The sequence below is a fragment of the Rhopalosiphum maidis genome, chromosome 1 (genome assembly GCF_003676215.2).
Source record: "Rhopalosiphum maidis isolate BTI-1 chromosome 1, ASM367621v3, whole genome shotgun sequence".
Taxonomy (NCBI): domain Eukaryota; kingdom Metazoa; phylum Arthropoda; class Insecta; order Hemiptera; family Aphididae; genus Rhopalosiphum; species Rhopalosiphum maidis.
This window is the reverse complement of record NC_040877.1, coordinates 7278107-7292482: the sequence shown is the minus strand read 5'-3', so window position 1 is coordinate 7292482 and position 14376 is coordinate 7278107.

Here is a 14376-nt window from a genome sequence, read left to right as displayed (position 1 = left end):
TGTAAGACGGAGACAACACATTCGTGATGATATTCATTGTTGAAATATATTTTTATAAATTTAATAAAGAAATTAAATATTCAGTTACGTATAGTGATCACTACATTATGAAACAAAAATGTTCTGTTATTTTTTTTTTTTTTTAGTTAATAATTTTGAAGAAAATTATAACCATTTGCCAAAAATCAGTAAGTTAGAATATAATGTTAATATTCTTATTATTGATGAGTGCAAATAGAAGGTATGCAGTGGTCAGTGATTTATTACATAGACTAATAACTCAAAATATTGTACATTTATTATTTACTGTTGCCTAACGTAGAGGTACAAGGCAAGACGCTAATTTATTATTGTACATATTTAGAAAATAATCAAAATATATTTGTTCAGTTTTTCAATAATTTGATAACAATCAGTATACATTATACAATATTTATTTAATTCACGTCATTTATTCGGTCTTAGTGTCAAAATTGTTATGCTGTGTTCTTAGTTTACATGCTATATTAAAAATGTGCAGAGTTATTTGACGTATATTATAATACATGTGTACATTGTTAAAATTTTACAGAACAATCACTTGGTATGTACATTTATTATTTTCAACGAAACGCAAAGGCTATGGGCCTTGGGGGGATGGTACATCGGGATTTATGGATTAGAATGATTAGATAAATCATGTTTCAATAAACATACGTCATTAATATCTTCACTTACCTGTAGTAAATATTACACGTAATAATTTATCGTCTGGATAAGACATACAACTATTTTAGATATACGTACCATAATTTTATCATAAAGTTTTGGCGTATCCGCTCAGAAATTTAAAATATGATGACAGTATATGCCGGTTAAGTTTACGTAAATATCGTTGAAATTTTCATTTTTTTTAGCGTGAGCGTGAAATTTGTTATCTGATTTTTATTCAGAAATAATTGATGTAGGCCACTACTTTCACGTATCAATACAAGTTAAATGCATACGATTTTATAATTTAATTTAATTATTTTATTTTTCAAATGATATTTTATAGAAAATAGTATTGGTGAGTATTTTTTTTTTTTAATTGCCTCTTACACCTAAATAACGAATATGTAACACACATGTGTACGCGTTAAAATTTTAATTATCTATATTTTATTATAAATAAATAACTGAGGTAGTCCTCCGATTGAACCTATGCGTTTATATTTCGAGATACTAATGTTATTTTAATTAAATAGGAAAAAGAATGGGTAAGTTGTTTGTAATGCTAATATGGTTATGGAAATGTTATAAACTTATAAAAAAAAATAACTAATAAGTATGATTTAGTTAAAATAATATAATAGGATTTAGTATTTAGTAGTGAATAATTGAGAATTATACTTGAAACAGTAAAAAGTAAATGTGATTGAAACACCTATAACTTCATATGAGATGATTAAACCGTAATTTTTTAATTTGAACGATAAAAAAAATAATAATAAAAAAATTAAAAACCTATGAAAAACACGCAAATATTATATAATAATAAATTATAATATGTTACGGATAGTGATGGTAAAATGGCTTGAATATGATATAGAAATAATCAATAAAAAAATTATGAACATAATTATTAATAATATTATAATAAATTAAATTTTGCAGTTCAAATTATTGGTAAGTGTTTCTATTTTCATTATGCTGTGTAAAAGGGTTTACGTGTATGCTTACACCTAAAAATAACTGAATATAATATTTATTTTGAAATTAGCGTCCTAATTTAAATTTTAAATTAATAAATCTTCTTTTAATTTTTACTTTTATTTGTTTTGTTATTTTTGACAATGGCATAATCTATTGTTACTATATAAAACTATTTATGAGCTATGTATGGGGTATTTTTTTAAAACTAAAGCACAACAAATTTAAAAAAAAAAATTAAGATATCAAATAATATACAAAAACAATAGTGTTTAAATTATCAATAACATTTAATTGTAAGCACATAATATTATATAGGTATCTAATTATTTACATATTATTTATTTTAATATTATAGATGATATTATTCGTAAGTGCAACGTATATTTGTAAGAAGTTTGGTTTATTTGATTAAAAATATTTTGGTAGAACGGTCAGTATTTAAAAAATTTTCTGAATTGACGTTAAAACTATTTTTTTTTTTGCAAAAAACACTAAATACTAAAATAAATAGCAACAGAGTGACAATATATACTCACAAAATTTTTTTCATATAATACCACTAAAGTATTTTATGCTGATAAAATTGTTATTAAATTGTGGTTGCTACATTGAATAGTAATTTATGAATTAGATATAAAAATGCTGAGTTACGTCAATGTATATTTATTTACTTAAAAACATAATAGATTTCATCAAACAAGTTAATACGGGACCCACTAGTTCAAAAATATATGATATATACATATTTTAGTATTAATGAACATGAACAAATATAAATATGTGTAAAAATCTATTTAGAATATAAATAATTATAAAAATATTATTGTGATAGTTAACTGATTGTGTAGTTGTAGTAGATTCAGAATAACCAAATGCGATTTGGTTGGGCTATAAACATATAATAACATATTAAAATATCATAATATCACGAACATTATTTGAATTTTCAAACGGTTATAAATAATATATTATTAATAAATATGAAATTCTTTAATTATCGAAATGTTATAGAACTGCTTTTTGGTAAGTACTTTTTTTCGTGATGGTTTTATGAATGCTATTTCTAAATTAATCATACACTATTATATGCAGATAATAGCTATTATAAACGTGCGCTTAGACGGCATAATGATATTTATTGTTCGAGAAAAATTATAGAATATTATAAAATATTTACATAATTTTATTAAATATTTTTGTTTAATATTAAAAGAACATCAGAAAATAGAATAATGTAAAATCATGACGACCATCTAATTTTATATTGTGACTGTGATATAGTTTATATAGGAATGGCATGCATATTTATTGTAAAAACAAAATTTATTGAACTACCTTCAAAAGATAATATGACATTATTAAAATGTTGTAGGAAAAAAAATTGGTAAGTCATTTATGTAATGAGTATATCTTATATATAGACATAAAGCATAATATTACGTTATAAGTAACTTTAATTTAAATAATATATGTACTTACTCGAGTCACTACCAATAAATTATCAATAACCATGTCAGGTTATTTTCTACAAAATACCTCGGGTTCAAATGTATTAATTATTATAGAAGACAGGTTGATACATTTTACTTCGATATAAAATATAAAGCATAAGTACTATACTATTAGATTAGGGTACCCGTGAAAGACCATGTTAATAATTATAAATGCAATATGTATAATTTGTTATATTATATAATATTATATTATAATGCCTTATGAAAATTATTTTCAAGATATCATAGATGCACATAATAATAAATATAAAACACTAATTTTTTTTTTAATTTTAGAACATTATATCAGTAAGTGTTTCGTTCTCTAAAAGCTAAAGATTCTTAAGATTTAAATAAAAGCGTGTACGGTATTGTATAAAAATCATAGTTAAAACTGGAATACGTGTTTTTTTAAATAATAAATTATTATTAATTTATCACGTTATTTTATTTTAATTTTATAGATGAATATATAAGTAAGTGTTTTCAATTTTTATCAGCAAAACGGTTATTGCATGTTATTAGTTGTTACATAGAATAGGAAATGCAATTGTATTATAATATTATAACTGAATTATAAACAATCACGTTTCTTTAGTAGTGTATACAATTATTGGTTTTATTGTATTATTGTAGGTAATAAAAAGTTATGGTATATTATAATCTAACTATTCCAACTGTCGACATAATAATGTTAGTGATGGTATTCTATGGATGGAAAATCCTTCATTAAATTAAAGGCTTATAATCGATTATTCAAATAATTATATAAACAAACAATAAATATTAATAACTCGTAAGCATGTACTTTGAATAATATTGTCATAACTATTTGCTACCACATACGTGTATAAGCTTGAATATACAATATCATTAATATGTATTTTCTATAAAATTGTTTTAATTTTCAAGATGAATATATTGGTAAGTTTTTTTTCTAAAAATTGTAGCATTTAAAACAAACTTGGAATTTAAAAATATAATAAATATAAATAATATAATATTATTTAAATTGAGCATCAATGTCAGCGACGTACATTCAATTTTCTTTTAGTGTCGGCGGCGAGGGGAGGGATATTAAATTAGAAGATATTAAAAGATCATAGTTAAATATTCAGAGTTCACACATCATATTTTTAATAATACTTTGGTATATTAGAAAATTGAAAACAACTTAAATAAAATAATAATAAACAAATAGAAATATTGAATATTTTATGTATTTTTTATTACAATAAAAATTCGTAGAATATAAGCTTAACTATGTAATATGAGAAATGAGGATTTGTAAAACTAATTTCAAACTCATTGATATATAGCTAAGTAAAGGATAATTATTGATACTCGTTAAAATACTACCATACTAAAAATTAGTTTAGGAGTTGACCCTACAATGTAGCTGCACCATGGATATGAGTAAATTTTGATCGCGGAATACGTGGCTGATAAAATGTAATTAATACTCATTGTGGACATCTGATTGAAATCCAGAATAATAATAGAACTAATAGAAATATTAATTAATAGAATAATAAAATAAAATATTATTATCGATAACATTATTGTATTTTTAACGTTAGAAGATTAAAGATAAATCACAGAAATTATTTAAATATTATATTACCTATCTACTTCGAGTATAATTTAATACGTACCTACCTAAGTGATGGATTCTAATTAAAATTGCACGTGAAAGCTAAGGTTAAAGTTTAACAAAAACGATTATTTATATTATATTTGATTATTTTGTTTTTTTGCTTGTAGGTACACTCATCGGTATGTACTTCTATAATGATTTTAAAGTGTTAAAATGATCAAAATTATGATAAATTTACAATAATGAAAATTTTAATATTATTTAAAATTTAGGAAATTATTTAGGTAAGTTTTTTTTGTCAACATTATTTTTATGTGATCAGTTGTATACTTGTTTATTGTTTTAACCGAACAATATGTGGTCTGTACTGTCTGTTCTTTAAATAATAAACGAGTGTAACCAGTGTTTATGTCTACTCCTTACAGAATATTTTCATTTATGAAAATATTGAAAACTCATCTAGTAGGATATTGTCATTGTGGTTTGAGGGGTGCGGGGAGTTACGAATACGTGTCACATGGTAAACTTGGTATGCGATCAAATATTCTATTACTCTCTAATAAAACATCACGAGACATCAACTCTGGTGCACTCTAACATGTTAAAATATATAAGTTGAGTTAATATAATAAAACAAACGTTTAAAATAGAATAATAATAATAACTTTTTAACATACTTCAATACACTTTTAAAATCTAAATTACTTAAATATGAATTTTAAATTCAAACGTTTGCTTATTTCACAACATAATTTATTATAACAACACATTTTGAATTTTTGGGTATAATATTTATTATTTATTGCTGAAAAATATCCGATTTAAATGAGCGTATTAGCCATAAACACTAGTTAATATCATACCATTTATAATATTGTAATATTTGTTTTTATTAAATTACTTACATCGTTTACATAGTTATTTTCAATGAATGTGTGATAAAACTGTTTTTACTAAATTGTAATTGTTGTAATGTGAATACTAATTTCTCATCATATTAGTTCGATTAAAAAAGTTATATTTCGAGTTAGTATGTTTTATAACATCTAATGAAAAAAACAATTTTCGAACTGTCTGCAAATGCTTACTTAAATTACGATATCAATATACTGATTATAAAATATAAGACTATCATATATGAGGTTAGAAATACAATTTACTTAACTATAATACAGCCATACAGTATATATACCTAATTTAAAATTTACTATGCTATGTTATTTATATTTTGTAGGAAAATATACAAGTAAATATTTTTTTAGTTGAAATGATTGTTTCATGGCATTGGTTTGTGTTACATAATATCATGTGTTGTAATATAGAATATTTATAGTGTCTTATGAATAAAATAAAATTTGAAATGTAAAAATTGTCTATATTATGTATTACATTATTTATACGTTGTAGAGCAAACGATTGGTAAGTATTTATATGTTTCATTTATACAATACAAACACAAACTGTAGTTTAAATTAAAATACAGCACTTAAAAAACAACAGAAAGATCCGAAATTGCGTGTGTATTTCACTATTTTTCAGACTACTCCACTACTCCCCTTCTCCCAAAATAAATAAAAACATTATTAATTTACATGTTGAGTTCTATACGAAAGTTTATGTAGTAATAAAATTTCTGATACAGACTCTATTATGAAGTTTCCGTTTATTATAAAAAAATGTTGTTAGTACATTTTCTTACTCCTTTGAGCATTTTCTCATTTTTTTATTCTGTTTTCCTGAAAGATCTCATATTTGTTCAATTTCCATTGGTATGGAATTTATTATATTATATGGTATTGTTTACTAAACGTTAAAAGAAAATATTTAAATATTATGAAAGGTGTTGGTCCCAGAGAAGATATCACACAATTTCTTAATTTTAATAATATCTCATTAAATTAGGTACAACCAGAACATTGGCTTTATTCGTCAATATTCATACGAAGACAGACCAGATTCAATGTTTTGTATACATATATATATATATATATATATATACTACATTAGTAGTTGTACAGAAGTTTACCTATATAGATTTGTTTTACATATTATACATTAATTTTACCAATATTGAATAATAGATTAGGAAATAGTAATAAAAAAAATAAATGAAAATTCACGGTAATAGTCGTGGCTAAAAGCCATGTAAACATTTTGTTTGTAAAACCTAAATACTAGTAATGCATAAACTATTCTCAATTTATACTATATTATATTCTAAATGTTTTAGTTGCGTTTATGAGTAAGTATTTCTATATGTTGACTATGTTTAGGTATAACTCATCACTTATTGGGATAGCTATTTGAGCGTATATTAAATGAAAAATAAAACATTATTATGATTATAATATGATAATTAATAAATATTTCATTTATTTATGAAAAATCTTTGAAATTATAATATTAAAGCTTTATTTTAATCGTGTAGATAGTTATATTGGTAAGTTTTTCTGTTTTGCTTAGTTATACAGAGGGACTTAGAGTATTGACGTCATTTAAAGTGTGATAGGTGTGATGTGTTACTTAAAATAATATATAATTCCTAGTCATTAGATAATATTAATAAATATTAAATAAAAAATCAAACACTAAAAAAAAAATTAAAAAAAAAACAGTAAATTATTTAATGATAAAATATAATGATAGTTTAAGGCTTGCAACTGATATATCAAGTACAATATAAGTATTTGATTATTTAAACTTTAATAAACATTTATATTAATATGCTATTTTTATTTTACATCGCAATCATTGTGTAGGTGAATTTGTTGGTAAGTGCTTAGTAACTTAACCTCGTCTTGTTTTTTGATTGTGTGGAAACTTCTTTTTCTATTAATATGTTAAATGCGTACAGAGATTAGGGATTTTTTTTATGGAAATTAAAATATGTCATTCGAGTATGATTTTAGACTAACCTGCAATTTTATGGGGTAATATTGTTCCATTAATACCGAAGAATTTCCAACGATCTTATATTCGTATTATATAAGTATAAAAGAGTTTATTTTTTTAAATTTAGACTGTATAGTTTTATACAATTCATACAAGCTAACGAGAACCGTAAATTTAATTTAAAACCATGGGTTGAAGAAAGAATAATAAAAATATTATGACATAAAATAAACTTAATTATTAATACAATTCATAACAATTTTTTATAGGAATGAAAGTCAGTAAGTATTTCTATATTATAAGAAATTATAACTTTTAAGTAATAACGTCTAATATTCATTAAATATCATACTGCATGATCGAGTGCATGAATATATTTAAAATATAATATTTTAGATTTTTGGTGGATCAATAAATTTATTGATTTTTTTTTTTTTAATTCTGTAAATACTTTTTGAAACAATAAAAATGATTCAATTTTCAAAAATGGGTGTAGTTTGTGGTAGAAAATCGGATCTAGTTGGTACCTAAAAGAAAATTTTATGATGGGAAAAATAAGAAAAAAAGGAGATTTTTACGCAAATCCAATTTTCGTTGAAATTGAATTTGTTTTTTGATGTAATTTGAAAACGAATAACCATAGATACTTGATATAGTCATAAAATGTTTTTATTATCGTTTTTTTATTTACGATAACATTTTCAAAATATTTTGATTTATTTAAGCTATTATAGGCTTGAGAAACTTTCAATTTTTTTTTATATAATTTTTGATAAAAAATTGTTTGGTGTTTCAAAATTCTTGAACATTTAATACTATGCATATTTTTTTTTATATGCATTTGAAATAAAAATGTTGATAAAATTCGTCAAAATCACAAAAAATGCAAACTATTTTGTAGTTATAGAAGTTCATAAGAACTTTTTTTTTTATATTTAAGTTTTGAAATTTTAATAGAAGATTCCTCAAAGGAATGTAAAACTGAAATCATAAAATCTAAAAAATATATAGAGATAATTATTTTTTATAGACTTTATAAGTTAAAATTTGAATGAAATTACTTATTTAGAAATAAATAAAAATGTTAATTTAAAAACATTATTTATAGGACTTTATAACTGTTACGTGTATTATATTATTATAATTTTTACTATACTCAATAATATTTTTTTAAAGATATTATTATTTGTTTATACTATGAATCTATTGTTACCGTTGTACGGTATTTATAGAAATATTTATTACATTTTGAGTTGTAGAAGTTGATGTAATATGATATAAATAATAAATATGTATTATAATAATAATTAAGTACTGGTTATATAATTAATGCAATATTTTTGGAAAACGTATATCAACCTATTTTAATATTAAAAGTAAAATAAATTACTAATCCATATTAAAGAAAAAAACATATCATGTAATATATTTGTTGATGTAACGCTGACAGACCGTCGCTCAGGATCTTGTTTCTTATTCAACGATATAATAGTTGAATTCAAATTTAGCACACCCATAATAGTGACCCAATCGACACCTAATGTATAGTAGAGCGGTAACCACTTGTCTACTTTTTTTTTTAATCAATACATTGAATTTCATACTACGTAGATAATTAGCTTCATATAATAGCACAACATTTTAAAACATGCTTATTACATAACTAATTTTTTTATTGAAATAAAATTTAATATATTTACATGTTATACAATAAGTAAATTTGATGAAATTTGATTGACGGGAGGGGAAAGTTGAGAGCTTAGAGCGGAGTAAAGGTCTAAGAAGGTGAAGTTTATAAAATACTTATTATTATTATTATTATCTGATTACCATAATTATTGGCTCTACTGATACAGGCATATAACTATTAAAGTATTAACTATAAGTGTGATTTAGTTGGTTTACTTAAAATTATACTAAATTATATAATATAAATACACATTCAGTTCTAAAACATATTGTTGATTGAATACATTGAGACTTATCGTGATTGTTGTAAAAATTACCGTTTATTGTCATTTAATTATAAAACGGAGAAAATTAGCATGCACTGCATAATTATTCATTGTTCTCTAATATCTTTATTGTTCTTATGATGTAATAGAACGCTAAATTAAATTTTTCTTAAGTGATAATTGAATTCAGAACACTAGCAAGAAGTAATTGCGATTATGCTTTGTGAATTTCCTCGTTTTTTGTATCGATATCGATAATATTTTTTTCGGTATCGTTTAATACGTACTTTATACAAACATATTAATAAGAATAAATTTTTTACTTATACATCACTGTCGATATTTAGTAATAAATAAATCATCGTACACACGAGTATTCTCAGTGGGGCTCAGTATTTCATTATATGAAATTAAATAAATATACGATTATACATATTATGTGTAGTATACAAAGTAATATGTCAATACAATGATTAAATTAAATATTAGTTCACTATGAGAATGAAGTATGGAAATATATAAGCATAAAGTTGTTATTTTTATGTCAACATTATTATTGTCATTTAAATTAACAGAGTACACAGTATGGAGTCAATTATTAATGATATTTTTATTTATTCTTTCGTGTAGAGCAATATATAAGTAAGTATAGATTGTAGTAGGCTTAAGATAAGTAAAGTTAGCTAAGAACTGATGAGTGATCAAAATTGTATGCGATCACACGGTAATGTGGCCAAATATGTATTTTTTGTATTAAGTTTTAATGTAAGATAGGTACATTTTAAAAGTAAATTAGTAGCATATGCGTCTAATGAAATAATGCCATCGTCAACGCAGATATTTATTAATATTACTATATTTTAACCTTGATGGTAATGCAGAGAATAGAAGGCAATGGCTTAGTGGAACATTTGTTTTATCAGGTGATTAGAAATTAAAAAAAAAAATTGAATCACATTTTATTTTTAAAAATTATTTTTAATGAAAGATCTTCAGGTGTTAAGTAAATGTGTATATTTAATTATTTATTTCAGTATTATAAATATTTTTTACCTTCTAATAATAATAATAATTGGTTTAAATATTAAATTTATTAAGGAATTACGGTATAAGATAAATTTAATTATAAGTTAAAAATTAATTTAAATTAGGTGTTAATGATATGTCTATTTGTGGATTGTTGGAGTTATTATTTGCATTTAATGGATAATTTTCTTTTTCTGTGGCATTATTTTTATTAATATAATTAAAATTCCAGGTAGCACAGGAAGCAAAAACGTTTTTTTCCTAATATTATCTATATCTTAGTTACTAAGGATAATTGACATCAATTCATAATCGAATAAATTTAAAATTCTATAAATAGGAAATTGCATACAATCTCCGCACCACATAATTCTATAATTCATTGTTAAATGAATTAATTTTTAATTGGTAGTATTGAGTTATCGGTTTATTATTGAAAAATAATAATTAATAACACTTAAAAACACGTGATAATCAAAGTATTAAATTCAATTTTACTTAAATTTTGTAGTTAAAAAATGTGGTAAGTAGTACTAAGTACTTTTATTTGTATTATTATAATTAGATATAGAGATATGTGATAAGTGAAGTAGATCTAATCAAAAATTGGAACAATGTCAAGTATCATACTGTGATCGGAAAAATATTAACTTATTTTTTTTTTTTTACTATTGAGTGTTTTAATAAACTAAAATAATTTTAAGCACAGTGGTTTTTAAAGTTGCATTTGGGAAATTACATTAAAATATAATAGTTATAAGTTAAAATACATGTTTGAATATGAAAATGCGATGAACGATATTTCATAATTTTCTCAAACGTATTGTAGTTTGTTGTAGGCTTTAGCACATCATTCGTAACGATAATTTATTTGTATATTTATTTTGCGATAACGTTTCTGTTTATTATTAATTTAAAAAATTGAATATTGTGTATTGACATTTCTCTAAAAATGACAATGGTTCATAAAATCAGATAGTATAAGATAAATATAAAATTATTTACAAATCCTCGCACAAATAATGACAATTATACTTGAAATATATGTATTATTAGTTTTAAAATAGAACGACTAAAAAAAGCGCACTTTAGATATATTCCAACAAATGTTGTACGTTCAGGTCTTATTTGAAACAAGACAAATGAAAAATAATAGGAAACAACTTAAACTAATTAGTAAATGTCAAGAAGTATTATTAGATCAGTTTGCTATGTACCAAAATCTAATACCATATTCTATCATCACGAAAACATTAAATATTTTAATATTGTAAAATATCGATACTGACACGAAATAAAATTGTAATTAATGGCGTTTGTGTCAATGTTTTTCGAGATAATACAAAAATAAATAAACATCTACCTACATTGGAATTATATAATGCCAATAATGTTTAATTTATACCAAAATAATTCTCAACTATAGTGTGAGGATCGGAGTATCGCGATAATGATATGTGTCAGTCCGGTGACAGTGGCAATAATTACATTTTAACATCCATCGTTGGTAATAATTATAATTATTATTATTTGACGAAAACAGCAACGATTTTACAAAATGAATTAATACTTCTATACGTATACTATCATCAATTGTCATAAAAGCTTATTCATCGTGTAAATGTCGATACAGCATAAAACATTGTTGGTTGAAATTTACATAATATGTAAAACACATGAAATGTATATAATAAATATTATATAATTTAAAAATATAAAAATGCCTTTAAACGGTCGTAATGCTCGCATTATTATTAAACCATGATGTATGTTTAGGAACTGACTTAATTCCAATAATTTATCATTATTAATATAATATATTATGTCATACATAATTTTATAATTTTGTAGAAAATGAAGAACCTGGTAAGTATTTATGAAATCATATTTTGTATTAGTTATTATATTATAGTGTTTTTTTTTTTTTAAATTTCGATTGTTCATGTTAATTTAATTTTAATTTTATAGGTTTATATATTCGTGAGTGTATTTAATGAAAATTAGTATAATAAGAAATTGGTGATGTAATTAAATCGAAATTCATGTTATAGTCTGTACTAATATTTAACAATTGAATTTTAATTTGATTGGGAATTTAGGAATCACATTTTGAGCTCATCGATTTAAATGAACCTCTAAATATTTCAGTTAGATTGATTTAGAAATAATAGGTTTGGTATCTAGTAAAATATTTGTTATGGTGGTACCTTGTCAAAAATAGACATTTTGTGTAACTTTTTAAATATTTGGAAAAAACTAACTAATGGAAATATTTATTTTTATTTAGCATACTTTTTGGAACAAATAGTTTTATTTTATATTTTATCTGAGAGACTTGAAATTTTACCAAACACATATTAAAACTATAAATTTGGCTATTTTTAATTTAATTTAGATATCCATTTTTACATTTTGTATTGTTTTTTTTTTAAATGTATGTTAATACAATTTTTGGTTCTAAGTCAAAATATAAACAAGGTTTCTTTTTAATGTTCTGATACTTAGTAGTACAGTAGTCAAAATCACTGTATATAAACCATTTACCTATATAGTAAATTTTTTTTAAAAATGTTATCTGTTTAAATTTCAATAAAATTATATATTGACATGAAAAAAATAGCTTTTATATTATTGGAATTAAAAATATAAATCGTTGAACCTTTTCATATATTACTTTCTGTATGAGTATATATTGAAATGTAAAAACATTCAGACTAATTTTAAGTTATTTATACCACAAATTTATACAATGTTCTAATTCACGTTTGTATTAACTTATAAGTCATATGATATGTTTTCAAAAAAGTTAGTTAATCTATAGAATTCAAAAAATAAATTCTAATAATATTAAATTATTTAAATTGTATTAGGATACCTATTCGGTAAGTGTGAATGACGTAAAATCCTAATAGTGTTGAATATATAGTTCATGTGAAGCTATAATAATATTGGTTATGTAAAAACAATTTGAATGCCTCTATAGTTATTAATACTCATACGTTATTTCATTTTATTTTTCACAAAAAGATATGGGTAAGTGTTGTAATTTAAGCGATAATAAGCTTCTGTCAGAACTGAAAATTTGATAAATTCAATATATTATCATAGTTCAATATTAAATATTTTAAAATCAATGACAATCAATATAATAAATATGTTAAAACGTTTAAGAAAAATTGAACATTTTTTTGATAGGGATGGAATTATAAATGAATTATGAAAATGATATTAAAATAATAAAACATAAATACAACTTGCATTTATAATTTATTTGTAATTATTATTATATTGCACTAAACTATTACATTTTTAATTTGTAGAAAGAATTTTGAGTAAGTGTTTAATGTTTATATTTGTTATGGATCCTTATATTTACTTATACGACCTTAAAAAATACAAATTATAAAATAGAAAATATTGAACGTAGAAATGAGACGTAGTAACTTGACTTCCTAATCATATTGCCATAATCATAGTATGTTCTGATTTTAATTTTGAAAGCAACATTTTATCTTCGGATATTATAGACATCATATGAGTAAAGAAGCTAGATATTAAAATATCTTTACGTCTTATATGTCTGTTATTACTTATTTCATGGTATTTAATTTTAAGTTGAAATTACTCAAATAGGGAGTGTGTTTTAATTCGTCCTACATTTGTTGATAAATACCAAGACTGAAATGAAAAATGTTCATTTGACATCTAAATCATTACAACATTTATAGAAAAACTAGGT